General features: G+C 47.2%; 2 non-coding genes across 2 annotated transcripts; one reads left to right on the top strand and one right to left on the bottom strand.

The window, feature by feature from the left end:
* The first annotated feature begins 483 nt into the window (after nucleotides 1–483).
* TRNAN-AUU (transfer RNA asparagine (anticodon AUU)) lies at nucleotides 484–557 on the top strand. Its single transcript has one exon. It is a non-coding gene; the product is annotated as a tRNA-Asn (tRNA).
* Nucleotides 558–5,919: 5,362 nt separating this feature from the next.
* On the bottom strand, nucleotides 5,920–6,035 carry LOC135044795 (U5 spliceosomal RNA). Its single transcript, XR_010237334.1, has one exon. It is a non-coding gene; the product is annotated as a U5 spliceosomal RNA (small nuclear RNA).
* Nucleotides 6,036–16,423: the final 10,388 nt, after the last annotated feature.

The raw sequence follows: 16,423 nt of genomic DNA on the forward strand, positions 1-16,423 counted from the left end.
GATGATTTTAATATATCACTTGTACATTTTGTACTGCTCTTCTGGTGACAATGTAGTTTGTTTTTGTCAATTACCATTTTAATAATAGGGTAAAGAAAATTAAGTGGATTTTTGAAAGAAAACAATACTGTCAATTTACTATTAAAACAAATTAAAATGGTAAAAGTTATTGTACTTTAAGTAAAAATAAAAGAGCCAAAATATCAATCCCAGTTTTGGATTACTTTAATTAACAAAAAACAATGCATATAGCAGAAGATAGTTTCAATCTGCCTACATCTGGGTTATGGGCCCAGCATGCTTCCGTTGCAGTACTCTGCTGCTCATGTAAGTGCAAGAGATCCTGAAGCACTCACTCATCATGGGAAAGTAGCAATGTGTTTCTTACAAAAACTCTCCAGATTATTGACTTTTTAAAGTTTTTCTAGGAAACGTTCTAGATGAATGCTTATTAGCCTTTGTCAGAATGGACTTTTGCGAGGTGTCTCTGTGGTGCAATCGGTTAGCATGTTTGGCTATTAACCAAAAGGTTGGTGGTTCAATCCCACCCAGGGATGTAATTGACCTTGTGATCAGATTTTGGTGATCTTTAAGTAGACAAGTCAAAATTTCAAACCCCCTCTTATGGTGTAGGGTACCTGGCCTTCTCTGATGTAATCAGAGTTAGATTTGATTAAGTGATTTTATAAAAAACAGCTAGGAAGCACAATTTAGCAGTGGGTTGCAGAGAAAAAAAAACTATGCTGGCAGAAAAGTCCAATTGAGTGATTAAACAGCTCTTCATTTTCTGACTTTATTTTTATGCTAACAAATTTGCTCTCTGAAAAGTGTCCACAAAGCCAAGTCTCTGATTAACACCTTTGTAGGAATGTTTTTTCACCTATTACTGAATTAAACTTGCTACATTGGAAAGGCAGCAAGATGCATCCTCATTTCAATGTCTACTGAAAAAATACAGGTTTACACCAGGACACATAAACGTTACTGCATCCTTGCTGCTTTCTCATGTGGAAGTCTGTTTAATGTGAAAACAAGGTAATATCTAATCAGCACACAGATAAGGAATTAAGAAAATCTTTCTTTATGGGTGAAGATGTTTCTCACAAAATTGTTGTCCCAATGCATCATTGAAATTCAAGATGGAAGATGATTTTAATATATCACTTGTACATTTTGCATTGCTCTTCTGGTGACAATGTAGTTTGTTTTTGTCAATTACCATTTCAGTAATAGGGTAAAGAAAATTAAGTGGATTTTTTAAAGAAAACAATGCTGTCAATATACTATTAAAACAAATTAAAATGATAAAAGTTATTGTACTTTAAGTAAAAATGAAAGAGCCAAAATATCAATCCCAGTTTTTGATTACTTTAATTATAAAAAAAAAATGCACATAGCAGAGGATAGTTTCGATTAATCGACCTCTGGGTTATGGGCCCAGCATCCTTCCATTGCACTACTCTGCTGCTCATGGAAGTCCGAGAGATCCTGAAGACTAAATTGATTAAAGGCCTAAAAGTACTGGACTATAAGGAAAGACTTACTAGGCTGAATATGTATACACTAGAAAAGAGGTGCCTAAGAGGAGATATTATTAATATCTTCAAATATGTAAAGATACATAACAAAGAGTTATCAGAGGAATTATTTATTAAAAGAACACGTGGTCACTCGCTGCGACTGGAGGAAAGTTCAGAATGCAATGGAGGAAAGGGTTCTTCACTGTTAGGGCAATCAGGATGTGGAATTCCCTGCCAGGGAAGGTGGTAATGGCGGACTCTGTAATTGGATTTAAAAAAGGAATGGATACATTTCTGAATGAAAAAGCTATCCAAGGTTATAATACTTAAAATATCAACATGGTTAATCCGGGGGTAACATGAGTTATAGTAGCTAACTAGTCATAAAACATTATTCAGCAAGTATGTAGAATCATCACAACTTAAAACAGGTTGAACACGATGGGCAATTTGCCTCTATTCAACCTCAAAAACTATGTTACTATATGTTACTATATTACTGTAGTATACAGAACACCACAATGCAATGAGCAGTGATAGTGAGCACTGATGAGGATACTAGAACTGACACTGAGCAGCAAGATGCAGCACTGGACTATTAGTAATGTACTGTAGTATGCTGAGCAACACAATGCAGCACAAGACAATGAACAGTGATACTGAGCACTGATGAGGATACTACTGAGAACTGACACTGAGCAGGAGAGACACACTACTAGTATTACTGAGCAGCAATAAGTAACCACTGATACTGAGCACTGATATTGAGATTTCCACTGAGAGAACATAGCCACGTCCTCTCCGCTCTCTCTTCAATGCACGAGTAAAAATGGCGGCAACGCGCAGCTCTATATATAATATCCGAATCTCGCGAGAATCCGACAGCGGGATGATGACATTTTCCCTTGTTCAGGTTTTCCGAGTCAGGCGGGAACAACCGAGCCTGCCTCAGACCAGTGTAAACCACGTGGAGTTCGTGGGGAATTCGGTTCTCGGAGAACCGAACCCGCTCCTCTCTACCTTATACCCATCAATTTTTTTTATTTTCAATCTAAGCCCCTGCAGTTTTCTGTAAGCATCTGCTTCGCTATGATGATCAACAAGTCACAAGGGCAAACACTCAGGGCTCGAGGCATAGATCTTTGGACCAGCTGCTACAAGCATTTCAGAGGTGTCACTATCACTGGTGACACCCAGAGAGGTGGCGAGGGAGATTGTAATGCAGTGCGTGCAAATAAGCAGCGCAATGGTAAAAAGGAGGCATTATTTCATAGGTAGGGGCGTGGCCTGGTGGCCTGAATCTACATTTTGTTGCTCCGGGTGTCCCGGGGGTTGGGGGCTGCACCCGGGGACTAGTGTGTAAGCGGTGCTGGCTCCTGCACAGTGACAGGGCATGGCCACCCAGTATGACACCTCCCTTCTTGACCATGCTGTAATTGCAGTCGCACTGCAGTTCAGCGTGATCATAAACAATGGTGTAGCCTCCTGCTGGTGCAGACTGTATGTGCGCGCAGGAAGCCGCCACCATTTTTGTGATTACAGCGGCTGAATGTGATGTCATACAGCCGCTGTGACCACGCCCCCTGTGTCTCCTCCATTGCAGACCCCATTTTGAAGCCTTGCCCCCGCACTGCTCCATCCCTGACTTGGAAATGGAGTGTTGCTGACCCCACTCTCCCCCCCTGCCCCGATTGACAGGCAGAGGCGATCGCATGCAGGCACATGCGTATGCTCTTAGCAATTTTTGCAGTTGGATCGCTTATTGTGATTGCAATCCAACCTGAATCAGGCCCTATTACCTATCACAATGCGCTGCGGGCAGTACAAAATTGGGTTAATATAGGAGAAAAACCCCCAGACCTGTGCTCCTTAACTGTACCTGGTGGCTAGTGGAGCGGCTGCCCAGTAATCAGTGTCCACCCCAGTGCGCACACGGCCCACCCCCTACGGCCACGCTCCCCTTAATCAGCGGCCTCGTGATCCGGAAGGGCGGTGTGTGTGTCACTGACCTTAGGAAGAAACCGGAGCCTCCGCTGCAGTGACCCAGCAACCAGGGCACGGGAGTATACAGCGCCGCTGGGAGTGATGAAGCTGCAGTAAAGATGTCTATTAGACCTAGCCTGCTGCAGCCCTTGTAGATTCTCATAAAACAAGTTCTTCTTTTCTTGTCAAAATTAATAGCTAAGAATAGGCTGCCTGAGGCAGGCCCCTGTTAAGTGGCCTGCTACTGAAGGCACCAACTACAAACTGAGCTCCCTGTTCATGGAAGCGGGGTTATAGAGGAGGATGCGCTGAGCATCTTGGGAACAGTCAAAAGCTTTGAGCCGGTTGGTGCCTCAGATCAAGATCCTACTCTACACCCCAATGTGAATCCTTGTGGAGTCCAGTGTACCCCACAGAAGAAATTAATGTGTCACACCCATTGGCAGCAACCTTAGAATAGCTGCTGACGGGCACAATTGAGAAAGGAAGGGGGGGGGGGCATTTGAATCCAGCACATAGATGCAATTCAAATATGTAATTTGTACCTTCCTATTTTAAAATATAATGGATGAACCTAACCCTGTGAGAACAATCTTCATGATCAAGAGATCTAATATGTAAAATAAGTATGAGTTGGGATAGGGCTGGGGAGGGTGGCAGCTCGGGCAGCCCCTCCCCCGTCAAGTTAAGGAGATTCAACTGAGGAAGCACAAGGGAACTCTCGTCTGGGGACAACAACTGCAGGGAGACCACATCTTTTCAGATGAACATGGGAGGGCGGAAGGCTGCCTAATACTGAAGCACCATCAAATATCAAACCATATACAACAACTAGTACAAGCATTCCTGGGGGAAGGTCTGCAGCAGACGGATTTGCATACGGTGATGTCATCCAAGCAGTGGGCCAAAGTTGGCTGGAACCCTCATCTGCATATAAAAAGAGAAAAGGGGCATGCAGGGCATGGCGGCCTTTTGCAGTGCTTGGATGACCCCTAGTTCGCATTAAACACCCCCACCCTCCTTTGGTGTGGGGCTCATGTTGGCCATGCCCAATCCCCTGAAGCATTCATGCTGATTTCTTGCAGCAGCTGGGCACTGTAACAGCTCCAGAGCTGCTCTGTAAGGCAAGTAAAAGGGTGTGGGCCCTGCAGCACCACCTGTAGTTCGCATTGTGCGTTGGAAGGCACAAAGTAAGCAGACGGGAGGAGAAGTCAGGATAGTACACAAGGGCATCCTTTTCTCTTAGTCCGTAAAGGATGCTGGGGTCACATTAAGAACCATGGGGTATAGACGGGATCCGCAAGAGACATGGGCACTTTAAGACTTTCAAAGGGTGTGGACTGGCTCCTCCCTCTATGCCCCTCCTCCAGACTCCAGTTATAGGAACTGTGCCCAGGGAGACTGACATTTCGAGGAAAGGATTTATTGTTAAACTAAGGTGAGCATCTTACCAGCTCACACCTTAAGCATGCCGCAGAACGTGGCATTCAACAGAACACAAGCCAACGGCATGAACAATTGCAGCAAAAAGCTGACCAGAACCGTAACACAACATGTGTATAACCACAAGTAATAACTGCAGACACAGTATGGACTGGGACGGGTGCCCAGCATCCTCTACGTACTAAGAGAAAAGGATTTACCGGTAGGTATTAAAATCCTATTTTCTCATACGACCTAGAGGATGCTGGGGTCACATTAAGAACCATGGGGTTATACCAAAGCTCTTGAACGGGTGGGAGAGTGCGTACGACTCTGCAGCACCGAATGACCCAACTTGAGGTTATCATCAGCCAAGGTATCAAACTTGTAAAACTTAGCAAAAGTGTTTACTAAATAGCTGCTCGGCAAAGTTGCAATGCTGAGACTCCCCGACCAGCTGCCCAGGATGAACCCACCTTTCTAGTAGAATGGGTCTTCACCTAATTCAGTAACGGCAATCCTGCCGTGGAATGAGCATGCTGAATCTTACCACAGATTCAGCGCATAATGGTCTGCATGGAAGCAGGACACCCAATCCTGTTGGGAGCATACAGGACAAACAGAGCCTCTGTTTTCCTAATCTGAACCGTTCTGGTGACATAAATTTTCAAAGTTCTGACCACAGCCAGAGACTTTGACTCAACGAAGGTGTCAGTGGCCAAAGGCACCATGTGGAAAGATGAACCACCTTTGGCAGAAATTGTTGACGTGTCCTCAATTCTGCTCTATCTTCATGAAAGATCAAATAAGGGCTCTTGTGATACTGCATGGTTTGTACTGTTTTCCATGTGCTCCCAGATCTTTCAAGCAAGTAGCATGGTCAAGAAAGTTCTGTTTGAAAAGAAACAAACATTTACTGTCATTGTTATGCAAATAAACTTACATTAAAGCTAACAAGAAAGCACACTCGTTCTGTCTTTAAACTGATAAAAGAAACCCCAATAATATGGGGCATGCAAAAATTGAGATAAAACTCAGTTTTGCTCCTCTCCACGGAAATCTTTAATAAAAGGCGAAATATTTGTTAGTTCTGAAGAGAAACCAGAGCATGACCAAGATTCCACCTGTCGCCTGAGTGCCATGCCAGCAGTTCTCATTCAGCTCAAAGTGAGCACCAAATTTGAATGAAAGAAAGCAGATTTCTCACCAGGCTTCTGTCACGATCCGGGTATCTGGACACCATTTCTTACCCATCAGATGCCTCCTAAGGCTGGCTCAGCGCTCCAGGACCGGATCCCATCTGTTATCCTGATGTGTACATTCCTGTATTCTCTCCTGTCACTCTGGGACGCTGTCACAGTAAACGCCATATTACACCTGGCATGGCGTCTCCCGCGGCCTCCGCCGTGTCCGCGTGGTTGGATGTGCATCTGTCAGCCTGGCGCCTCCTGTCTCCGGTGGCCGGCGCCGCCATTACTGTTTTCATTACCACATGGATTACAAACCAAAACTTCCCTCCAAGTGTCTGCATGGGCGCAGCCATCTTGGATTCTGTCAGCTGATCATTTCCACCAATCTGTTCTCAGTATTGATAATCTGCATAATTGCCTAGCCAATCCCTTCCTTGCTGCAGGTATAAATACACTGTGCCTGAGTAAGGAAGGCGTCAGTGCTTTGGTTGTCAAACCTAGTTCCTGTTTGTCTCTCTCCTGTGATTGTCTTCCAGGTTCCAGCTCCTGTCTCAAGACTTCCACCATAGAGACCCGCACCAGCATTCCACCTGCGGTGTAGCCTGACTCTCCAATCCATTGTGGATTCATCTGTTTCCAGCTACAACATTACCTGCTTCCAGCTCAGCTTCCAGCAGAGTACAGCTTCCCTTAAAGGGCCGGTGTCCTTTCTACACTTTACCACTCTCCACCGGTATTATTATTTCTCCGCTCTCAAGTTCTACATTTCAGTTCATATTTCATCGCTCCCAAGTTCATTTATTATTTAACTGGTTCCAGCCAGTATCCACTCCGTGCTAACAACAGTCTGGTTCCAGCCAGTATCCACAGCAGCTGTTTTATCTTCAGCAACCCAGCTTTTCCTGGAACACCAGCTGGCACAATCCTGGGTTATCTCCATTGCTACAGTCGGGCCTGGTAAGGACTTTCCATCTAGAAGATCATAAGAGCTATCTCACACTACCAGTGCCCTGTGGCTCCTGCCATCCTGTAGTACCCAGGAACTGTATTTATTCTTTGCTGACTTTTACGTTTTCTTTTACTGCTGCTGTGTTGCGGAGTTGTCATAATAAACATCATTGACTTTTATCCAAGTTGTCGTGGTCACGCCTTCGGGCATTTATTATTTATGTTACTTACATGTCCAGGGGTCTGATACAACCTCCCAGGTTCCGGTACATCTCAGCCCCTACAACTGAGGCTGCCTCCCGTCAGCTCAGGCCCTCAGTTGTGACAGTAAGCACTGACCAAATGAATCCAGCCGGAGACCAGGATCAAGCGGCCAGGCCGATGCAAGAACTGGCAGCCCGACTAGAACATCAGGAGGCTGCACAGGGCCACATCATCCGCTGTCTCCAGGATCTCTCTACTCGGCTGGATGGGATTCAGACAACTCTCCGTGGATCAGGCGCGTCTGGTGCGTCAACCACAGTGACTCCAGCTATAACCCCACCCACCTTACCCATTTCTGCTCCACGTCTTCATCTTCCAACGCCAGCAAAATTTGACGGATCTCCAAGATTCTGCAGGGGATTTCTCAACTAGTGTGAGATTCAGTTTGAGCTACAACCTGGCAATTTTCCCAGTGACCGTACAAAAATTGCCTACATTATTTCTCTTCTCAGTGGCTCAGCCCTTGATTGGGCATCACCGTTATGGGAGAGGTCCGACACCCTGCTATCTTCCTACACTGCCTTCGTGTCAACATTCAGGCGCATCTTCGACGAGCCAGGCCGGGTAACCTCAGCTTCATCCGAGATTCTCCGTTTACGCCAGGGGTCACGTACTGTAGGACAATATCTGATACAGTTCCAGATCCTGGCATCCGAACTGGCATGGAACGACGAGGCCCTGTATGCTGCATTCTGGCATGGCTTATCTGAGCGTATTAAAGATGAGTTAGCTACCAGAGACTTACCTTCTAAGTTAGATGAGCTAATCTCACTCTGCACGAAAGTTGATTTACGTTTCAGAGAGAGAGCAACTGAGCGTGGAAGATCATCTGCTCCAAAATCTTCTGCTCCTCCTCCTCGTCAACTGTCACCATCTAAAGATGAGCCCATGCAACTTGGCCGTTCCCGTTTAACCCCTGCTGAGCGCCGAAGACGTCTCTCCGAGTTTCTCTGTCTCTATTGTGCAGCTCCGTCTCACACCATTAATGCCTGTCCCAAACGTCTGGGAAACTTCAAATCCTAGCTCGCCAAGGAGAGGGCCGGCTAGGAGTAATGATCTCCTCTCCATCTTCTCAAGATTGTAATCTCCCAGTCTCGCTTCAAGTTGCTCAACGTTATCGGAACGTCATTGCCCTCCTTGATTCCGGAGCAGCTGGGAACTTTATTACCGAAGCCTATGTTAAACGGTGGTCCCTACCCACCGAGAGACTTCCTTCGTCCATTTCTTTAACTGCCGTGGATGGCAGCAAAATTTTTGATGCAGTTTTTTCTTTAAGGACTCTACCAGTTCGTCTGAGAGTGGGAGTTCTTCATTCCGAACTTATTTCTTTTTTAGTGATTCCAAGAGCCACACATCCTGTGGTCCTGGGCCTTCCATGGCTCCGTCTTCACAATCCTACAATTGATTGGACGACTACGCAAATCCTGGCATGGGGTTCCTCCTGTGCTGAGACATGTTTGTTTAAAGTATTGCCTGTCTGTTCTTCCTCCCCCAGGTCGTCTGATGTTCCACCTCCTCCATATCAAGATTTCACGGATGTGTTCAGTAAAGCTTCTGCTGATATCCTTCCTCCTCATAGAGAATGGGACTGTCCGATTGATCTCGTTCCAGGGAAGGTTCCACCTCGAGGCCGAACTTATCCGTTGTCTCTGCCTGAGACGCATTCTATGGAGGAATATATTAAAGAGAACCTAGCAAAGGGGTTCATTCGACCTTCTTCTTCTCCAGCCGGCGCAGGCTTCTTTTTTGTAAAAAAGAAAGATGGTGGTCTGCGGCCGTGCATCGACTACAGAGGTTTGAACGACATTACCATCAAGAACCGTTATCCTTTACCCCTGATTACTGAGCTCTTTGACAGAGTTAGCGGAGCTACCATCTTTACAAAGCTGGACTTGCGAGGTGCATACAATCTCATCCGGATCCGTGAGGGTGACGAGTGGAAGACCGCATTTAACACCCGTGACGGACATTATGAGTACCTCGTCATGCCCTTCGGATTGAGCAATGCTCCAGCTGTCTTCCAGCATTTCGTCAATGAGATCTTCAGAGACATTCTATACCGTCATGTCGTGGTCTATCTAGATGATATCCTCATTTTTGCCAACAATTTAGAGGAACATCGTTTTTGGGTAAAGGAGGTTCTGTCCCGTCTCCGTGTCAATCATCTCTATTGCAAATTAGAGAAATGCGTCTTTGAAGTCAAGTCCATTCCGTTTCTAGGGTACATTGTGTCCGGTTTCGGACTAGAGATGGATCCTGAGAAACTACAAGCAATTCAGAATTGGCCAGTACCCTTAACCCTCAAAGGGGTCCAGAGGTTCTTAGGGTTCGCCAATTATTTCCGAAAGTTTATACGAGACTTTCCCACCATTGTGGCGCCTATTACTGCTTTCACCAAGAAGGGTGCTAACCCGTCCAAGTGGTCTGAAGAAGCCATGCAAGCTTTTCATCTTTTAAAACAGAGGTTCATCTCTGCGCCTGTCCTGAAACAGCCTGACATCGACTCTCCTTTCATCCTAGAGGTGGATGCCTCCTCCGTTGGAGTAGGAGCGGTGTTATCTCAGAGGGCTAAAGATGGCCATTTACATCCTTGCAGTTTCTTTTCACGGAAGTTCTCCCCAGCGGAGCGCAACTATGCCATTGGCGACCAGGAGTTGCTAGCCATCAAGCTCGCTCTAGAGGAGTGGAGATATCTGTTGGAGGGAGCTTCTCATTCAATCACCATCCTTACAGACCACAAGAACGTTCTATATTTGAAAGGCGCACAATGTCTCAACCCTCGTCAGGCCAGATGGGCACTTTTCTTTTCCAGGTTCGACTTTAAACTCCAGTTCTGTCCGGGCTCTCAGAATCGCAAGGCCGATGCCCTTTCCCGCTCATGGGAGCAAGAAAATGAGTCAGAGTCTTCAGACAAGCATCCTATTATAAGTCCGTTGGCATTCTCCACGGTAGGGATGGACTCTACGCCCCCATCAGGGAAAAGTTTTGTGAAGCCGATGCTAAGGAAGAAGCTCATGCATTGGGCCCATGCTTCCCGTTTTGCCGGACATACAGGTATCCAAAAAACCCTGGAGTTTATCTCTAGGTCCTATTGGTGGCCAACTCTGAAAAAGGACGTCTTGGAGTTTATTGCATCTTGCCCAAAGTGTGCCCAACATAAAGTATCCCGCCAGTCGCCTGCGGGGCAACTGGTTCCACTATCCGTTCCCCGTCGACCATGGACCCACTTGTCGATGGATTTCATTACAGACTTACCCATGTGCAACAAGTTCAATACCATCTGGGTGGTAGTTGACCGGTTCACCAAGATGGCACACTTCATTCCTCTCACCGGTCTTCCGTCAGCTTCCAAGTTGGCTCAAGTATTCATACAAGAGATCTTCCGACTCCACGGTCTTCCTGAAGAAATTATCTCAGATCGAGGAGTTCAATTCACAGCCAAATTCTGGCGAAGTTTATGTCAAGTCCTCCAAGTCAAGCTAAAGTTTTCCACGGCTTACCATCCTCAGACCAATGGTCAAACCGAGAGGGTGAATCAGGACTTGGAGGCCTTCCTCCGCATCTATGTGTCCTCCTCTCAAGATGACTGGGTTCAATTACTTCCCTGGGCCGAGTTCTGTCATAACAACCAGTATCATTCTTCATCTGCTTCAACACCATTCTTCACTAACTTTGGATTCCACCCTAAAGTCCCTGAGTTCCAACCGCTTCCAGCAACTTCTGTTCCCGCAGTGGATATCACCTTGCATCAGTTTGCCAATATCTGGAAGAGCGTACGATCAGCTCTGCTCAAGGCATCGTTCAGGTACAAGAAGTTTGCGGATAAGAAGCGTCGAGCAGTTCCTGCTCTCAAGGTGGGTGATCGGGTATGGTTATCCACGAAGAATTTGAGGTTAAGAGTTCCCAGTATGAAGTTTGCACCTCGCTATATCGGTCCTTTCAAGATTGAACAAGTCATCAATCCTGTTGCTTACAGACTCCAGTTGCCTCCCTTCTTAAAAATACCCAGGACATTCCATGTTTCCCTGTTGAAACCGCTGATCTTGAATCGGTTTCATTCCTCACTTCCTCCAACTCCGAAAGTCCAAACTCAACGAGGCGTTGAGTATGAAGTGGCCAAGATCCTGGACTCACGTCACCGTTACGGTCAACTACAATATCTTATTGACTGGAAGGGTTATGGTCCTGAGTAACGTTCATGGACCAATGCTTCTGATGTCCATGCTCCTGCCTTGGTCCGGAGATTCCATTCCAAGTTTCCTCAAAAGCCAAAGAAGTGTCCTGGGGCCACTCCTAAAGGGGGGGGTGCTGTCACGATCCGGGTATCTGGACGCCATTTCTTACCCATCAGATGCCTCCTAAGGCTGGCTCAGCGCTCCAGGACCGGATCCCATCTGTTATCCTGATGTGTACATTCCTGTATTCTCTCCTGTCACTCTGGGACGCTGTCACAGTAAACGCCATATTACACCTGGCATGGCGTCTCCCGCGGCCTCCGCCGTGTCCGCGTGGTTGGATGTGCATCTGTCAGCCTGGCGCCTCCTGTCTCCGGTGGCCGGCGCCGCCATTACTGTTTTCATTACCACATGGATTACAAACCAAAACTTCCCTCCAAGTGTCTGCATGGGCGCAGCCATCTTGGATTCTGTCAGCTGATCATTTCCACCAATCTGTTCTCAGTATTGATAATCTGCACAATTGCCTAGCCAATCCCTTCCTTGCTGCAGGTATAAATACACTGTGCCTGAGTAAGGAAGGCGTCAGTGCTTTGGTTGTCAAACCTAGTTCCTGTTTGTCTCTCTCCTGTGATTGTCTTCCAGGTTCCAGCTCCTGTCTCAAGACTTCCACCATAGAGACCCGCACCAGCATTCCACCTGCGGTGTAGCCTGACTCTCCAATCCATTGTGGATTCATCTGTTTCCAGCTACAACATTACCTGCTTCCAGCTCAGCTTCCAGCAGAGTACAGCTTCCCTTAAAGGGCAGGTGTCCTTTCTAGAGATGAGCGCCGGAAATTTTTCGGGTTTTGTGTTTTGGTTTTGGGTTCGGTTCCGCGGCCGTGTTTTGGGTTCGACCGCGTTTTGGCAAAACCTCACCGAATTTTTTTTGTCGGATTCGGGTGTGTTTTGGATTCGGGTGTTTTTTTCCAAAAAACCTAAAAAACAGCTTAAATCATAGAATTTGGCGGTCATTTTGATCCCAAAGTATTATTAACCTCAAAAACCATAATTTCCACTCATTTTCAGTCTATTCTGAATACCTCACACCTCACAATATTATTTTTAGTCCTAAAATTTGCACCGAGGTCGCTGTGTGAGTAAGATAAGCGACCCTAGTGGCCGACACAAACACCGGGCCCATCTAGGAGTGGCACTGCAGTGTCACGCAGGATGGCCCTTCCAAAAAACCCTCCCCAAACAGCACATGACGCAAAGAAAAAAAGAGGCGCAATGAGGTAGCTGTGTGAGTAAGATTAGCGACCCTAGTGGCCGACACAAACACCGGGCCCATCTAGGAGTGGCACTGCAGTGTCACGCAGGATGTCCCTTCCAAAAAACCCTCCCCAAACAGCACATGACGCAAAGAAAAAAAGAGGCGCAATGAGGTAGCTGTGTGAGTAAGATAAGCGACCCTAGTGGCCGACACAAACACCGGGCCCATCTAGGAGTGTCACTGCAGTGTCACGCAGGATGTCCCTTCCAAAAAACCCTCCCCAAACAGCACATGACGCAAAGAAAAAAAGAGGCGCAATGAGGTAGCTGTGTGAGTAAGATAAGCGACCCTAGTGGCCGACACAAACACCGGGCCCATCTAGGAGTGGCACTGCAGTGTCACGCAGGATGTCCCTTCCAAAAAACCCTCCCCAAACAGCACATGACGCAAAGAAAAAGAAAAGAAAAAAGAGGTGCAAGATGGAATTGTCCTTGGGCCCTCCCACCCACCCTTATGTTGTATAAACAGGACATGCACACTTTAACCAACCCATCATTTCAGTGACAGGGTCTGCCACACGACTGTGACTGATATGACGGGTTGGTTTGGACCCCCACCAAAAAAGAAGCAATTAATCTCTCCTTGCACAAACTGGCTCTACAGAGGCAAGATGTCCACCTCATCATCATCCTCCGATATATCACCGTGTACATCCCCCTCCTCACAGATTATCAATTCGTCCCCACTGGAATCCACCATCTCAGCTCCCTGTGTACTTTGTGGAGGCAATTGCTGCTGGTCAATGTCTCCACGGAGGAATTGATTATAATTCATTTTAATGAACATCATCTTCTCCACATTTTCTGGATGTAACCTCGTACGCCGATTGCTGACAAGGTGAGCGGCGGCACTAAACACTCTTTCGGAGTACACACTTGTGGGAGGGCAACTTAGGTAGAATAAAGCCAGTTTGTGCAAGGGCCTCCAAATTGCCTCTTTTTCCTGCCAGTATAAGTACGGACTGTGTGACGTGCCTACTTGGATGCGGTCACTCATATAATCCTCCACCATTCTTTCAATGGGGAGAGAATCATATGCAGTGACAGTAGACGACATGTCCGTAATCGTTGTCAGGTCCTTCAGTCCGGACCAGATGTCAGCATCAGCAGTCGCTCCAGACTGCCCTGCATCACCGCCAGCGGGTGGGCTCGGAATTCTGAGCCTTTTCCTCGCACCCCCAGTTGCGGGAGAATGTGAAGGAGGAGATGTTGTTGACAGGTCGCGTTCCGCTTGACTTGACAATTTACTCACCAGCAGGTGTTTGAACCCCAGCAGACTTGTGTCTGCCGGAAAGAGAGATCCAAGGTAGGCTTTAAATCTAGGATCGAGCACGGTGGCCAAAATGTAGTGCTCTGATTTCAACAGATTGACCACCCGTGAATCCTTGCTAAGCGAATTAAGGGCTCCATCCACAAGTCCCACATGCCTAGCGGAATCGCTCCGTGTTAGCTCCTCCTTCAATGTCTCCAGCTTCTTCTGCAAAAGCCTGATGAGGGGAATGACCTGACTCAGGCTGGCAGTGTCTGAACTGACTTCACGTGTGGCAAGTTCAAAGGGCATCAGAACCTTGCACAACGTTGAAATCATTCTCCACTGCGCTTGAGACAGGTGCATCCCACCTCCTATATCGTGCTCAATTGTATAGGCTTGAATGGCCTTTTGCTGCTCCTCCAACCTCTGAAGCATATACAGGGTTGAATTCCACCTCGTTACCACTTCTTGCTTCAGATGATGGCAGGGCAGGTTCAGTAGTTTTTGGTGGTGCTCCAGTTTTCTGTACGTGGTGCCTGTACGCCGAAAGTGTCCCGCAATTCTTCTGGCCACCGACAGCATCTCTTGCACGCCCCTGTCGTTTTTTAAAAAATTCTGCACCACCAAATTCAAGGTATGTGCAAAACATGGGACGTGCTGGAATTGGCCCAGATTTAATGCACACACAATATTGCTGGCGTTGTCCGATGCCACAAATCCACAGGAGAGTCCAATTGGGGTAAGCCATTCCGCGATGATCTTCCTCAGTTGCCGTAAGAGGTTTTCAGCTGTGTGCGTATTCTGGAAACCGGTGATACAAAGCGTAGCCTGCCTAGGAAAGAGTTGGCGTTTGCGAGATGCTGCTACTGGTGCCGCCGCTGCTGTTCTTGCGGCGGGAGTCCATACATCTACCCAGTGGGCTGTCACAGTCATATAGTCCTGACCCTGCCCTGCTCCACTTGTCCACATGTCCGTGGTTAAGTGGACATTGGGTACAACTGCATTTTTTAGGACACTGGTGAGTCTTTTTCTGACGTCCGTGTACATTCTCGGTATCGCCTGCCTAGAGAAGTGGAACCTAGATGGTATTTGGTAACGGGGGCACACTACCTCAAGAAATTGTCTAGTTCCCTGTGAACTAACGGCGGATACCGGACGCACGTCTAACACCAACATAGTTGTCAAGGCCTCAGTTATCCGCTTTGCAACAGGATGACTGCTGTGATATTTCATCTTCCTCGCAAAGGACTGTTGGACAGTCAATTGCTTGGTGGAAGTAGTAAAAGTGTGCTTACGACTTCCCTTCTGGGATGACCATCGACTCCCAGCAGCAACAACAGCAGCGCCAGCAGCAGTAGGCGTTACACGCAAGGATGCATCGGAGGAATCCCAGGCAGGAGAGGACTCGTCAGAATTGCCAGTGACATTGCCTGCAGGACTATTGGCATTCCTGGGGAAGGAGGAAATTGACACTGAGGGAGTTGGTGGGGTGGTTTGCGTGAGCTTGGTTACAAGAGGAAGGGATTTACTGGTCAGTGGACTGCTTCCGCTGTCACCCAAAGTTTTTGAACTTGTCACTGACTTATTATGAATGCGCTGCAGGTGACGTATAAGGGAGGATGTTCCGAGGTGGTTAACGTCCTTACCCCTACTTATTACAGCTTGACAAAGGGAACACACGGCTTGACACCTGTTGTCCGCATTTCTGGTGAAATACTTCCACACCGAAGAGCTGATTTTTTTGGTATTTTCACCAGGCATGTCAACGGCCATATTCCTACCACGGACAACAGGTGTCTCCCCGGGTGCCTGACTTAAACAAACCACCTCACCATCAGAATCCTCCTGGTCAATTTCCTCCCCAGCGCCAGCAACACCCATATCCTCCTCATCCTGGTGTACTTCAACACTGACATCTTCAATCTGACTATCAGGAACTGGACTGCGGGTGCTCCTTCCATCACTTGCAGGGGGCGTGCAAATGGTGGAAGGCGCATGCTCTTCACGTCCAGTGTTGGGAAGGTCAGGCATCGCAACCGACACAATTGGAGTCGGACTCTCCTTGTGGATTTGGGATTTCGAAGAACGCACAGTTCTTTGCGGTGCTACTGCTTTTGCCAGCTTTAGTCTTTTCATTTTTCTAGCGAGAGGCTGAGTGCTTCCATCCTCATGTGAAGCTGAACCACTAGCCATGAACATAGGCCAGGGCCTCAGCCGTTCCTTGCCACTCCGTGTGGTAAATGGCATATTGGCAAGTTTACGCTTCTCCTCCGACAATTTTATTTTAGGTTTTGGAGTCCTTTTTTTACTGATATTTGGTGTTTTGGATTTGACATGCTCTGTACTATGACAT

This window comes from Pseudophryne corroboree, unplaced genomic scaffold, assembly GCF_028390025.1.
Source record: "Pseudophryne corroboree isolate aPseCor3 unplaced genomic scaffold, aPseCor3.hap2 scaffold_90, whole genome shotgun sequence".
Classification (NCBI taxonomy): Eukaryota; Metazoa; Chordata; class Amphibia; order Anura; family Myobatrachidae; genus Pseudophryne; species Pseudophryne corroboree.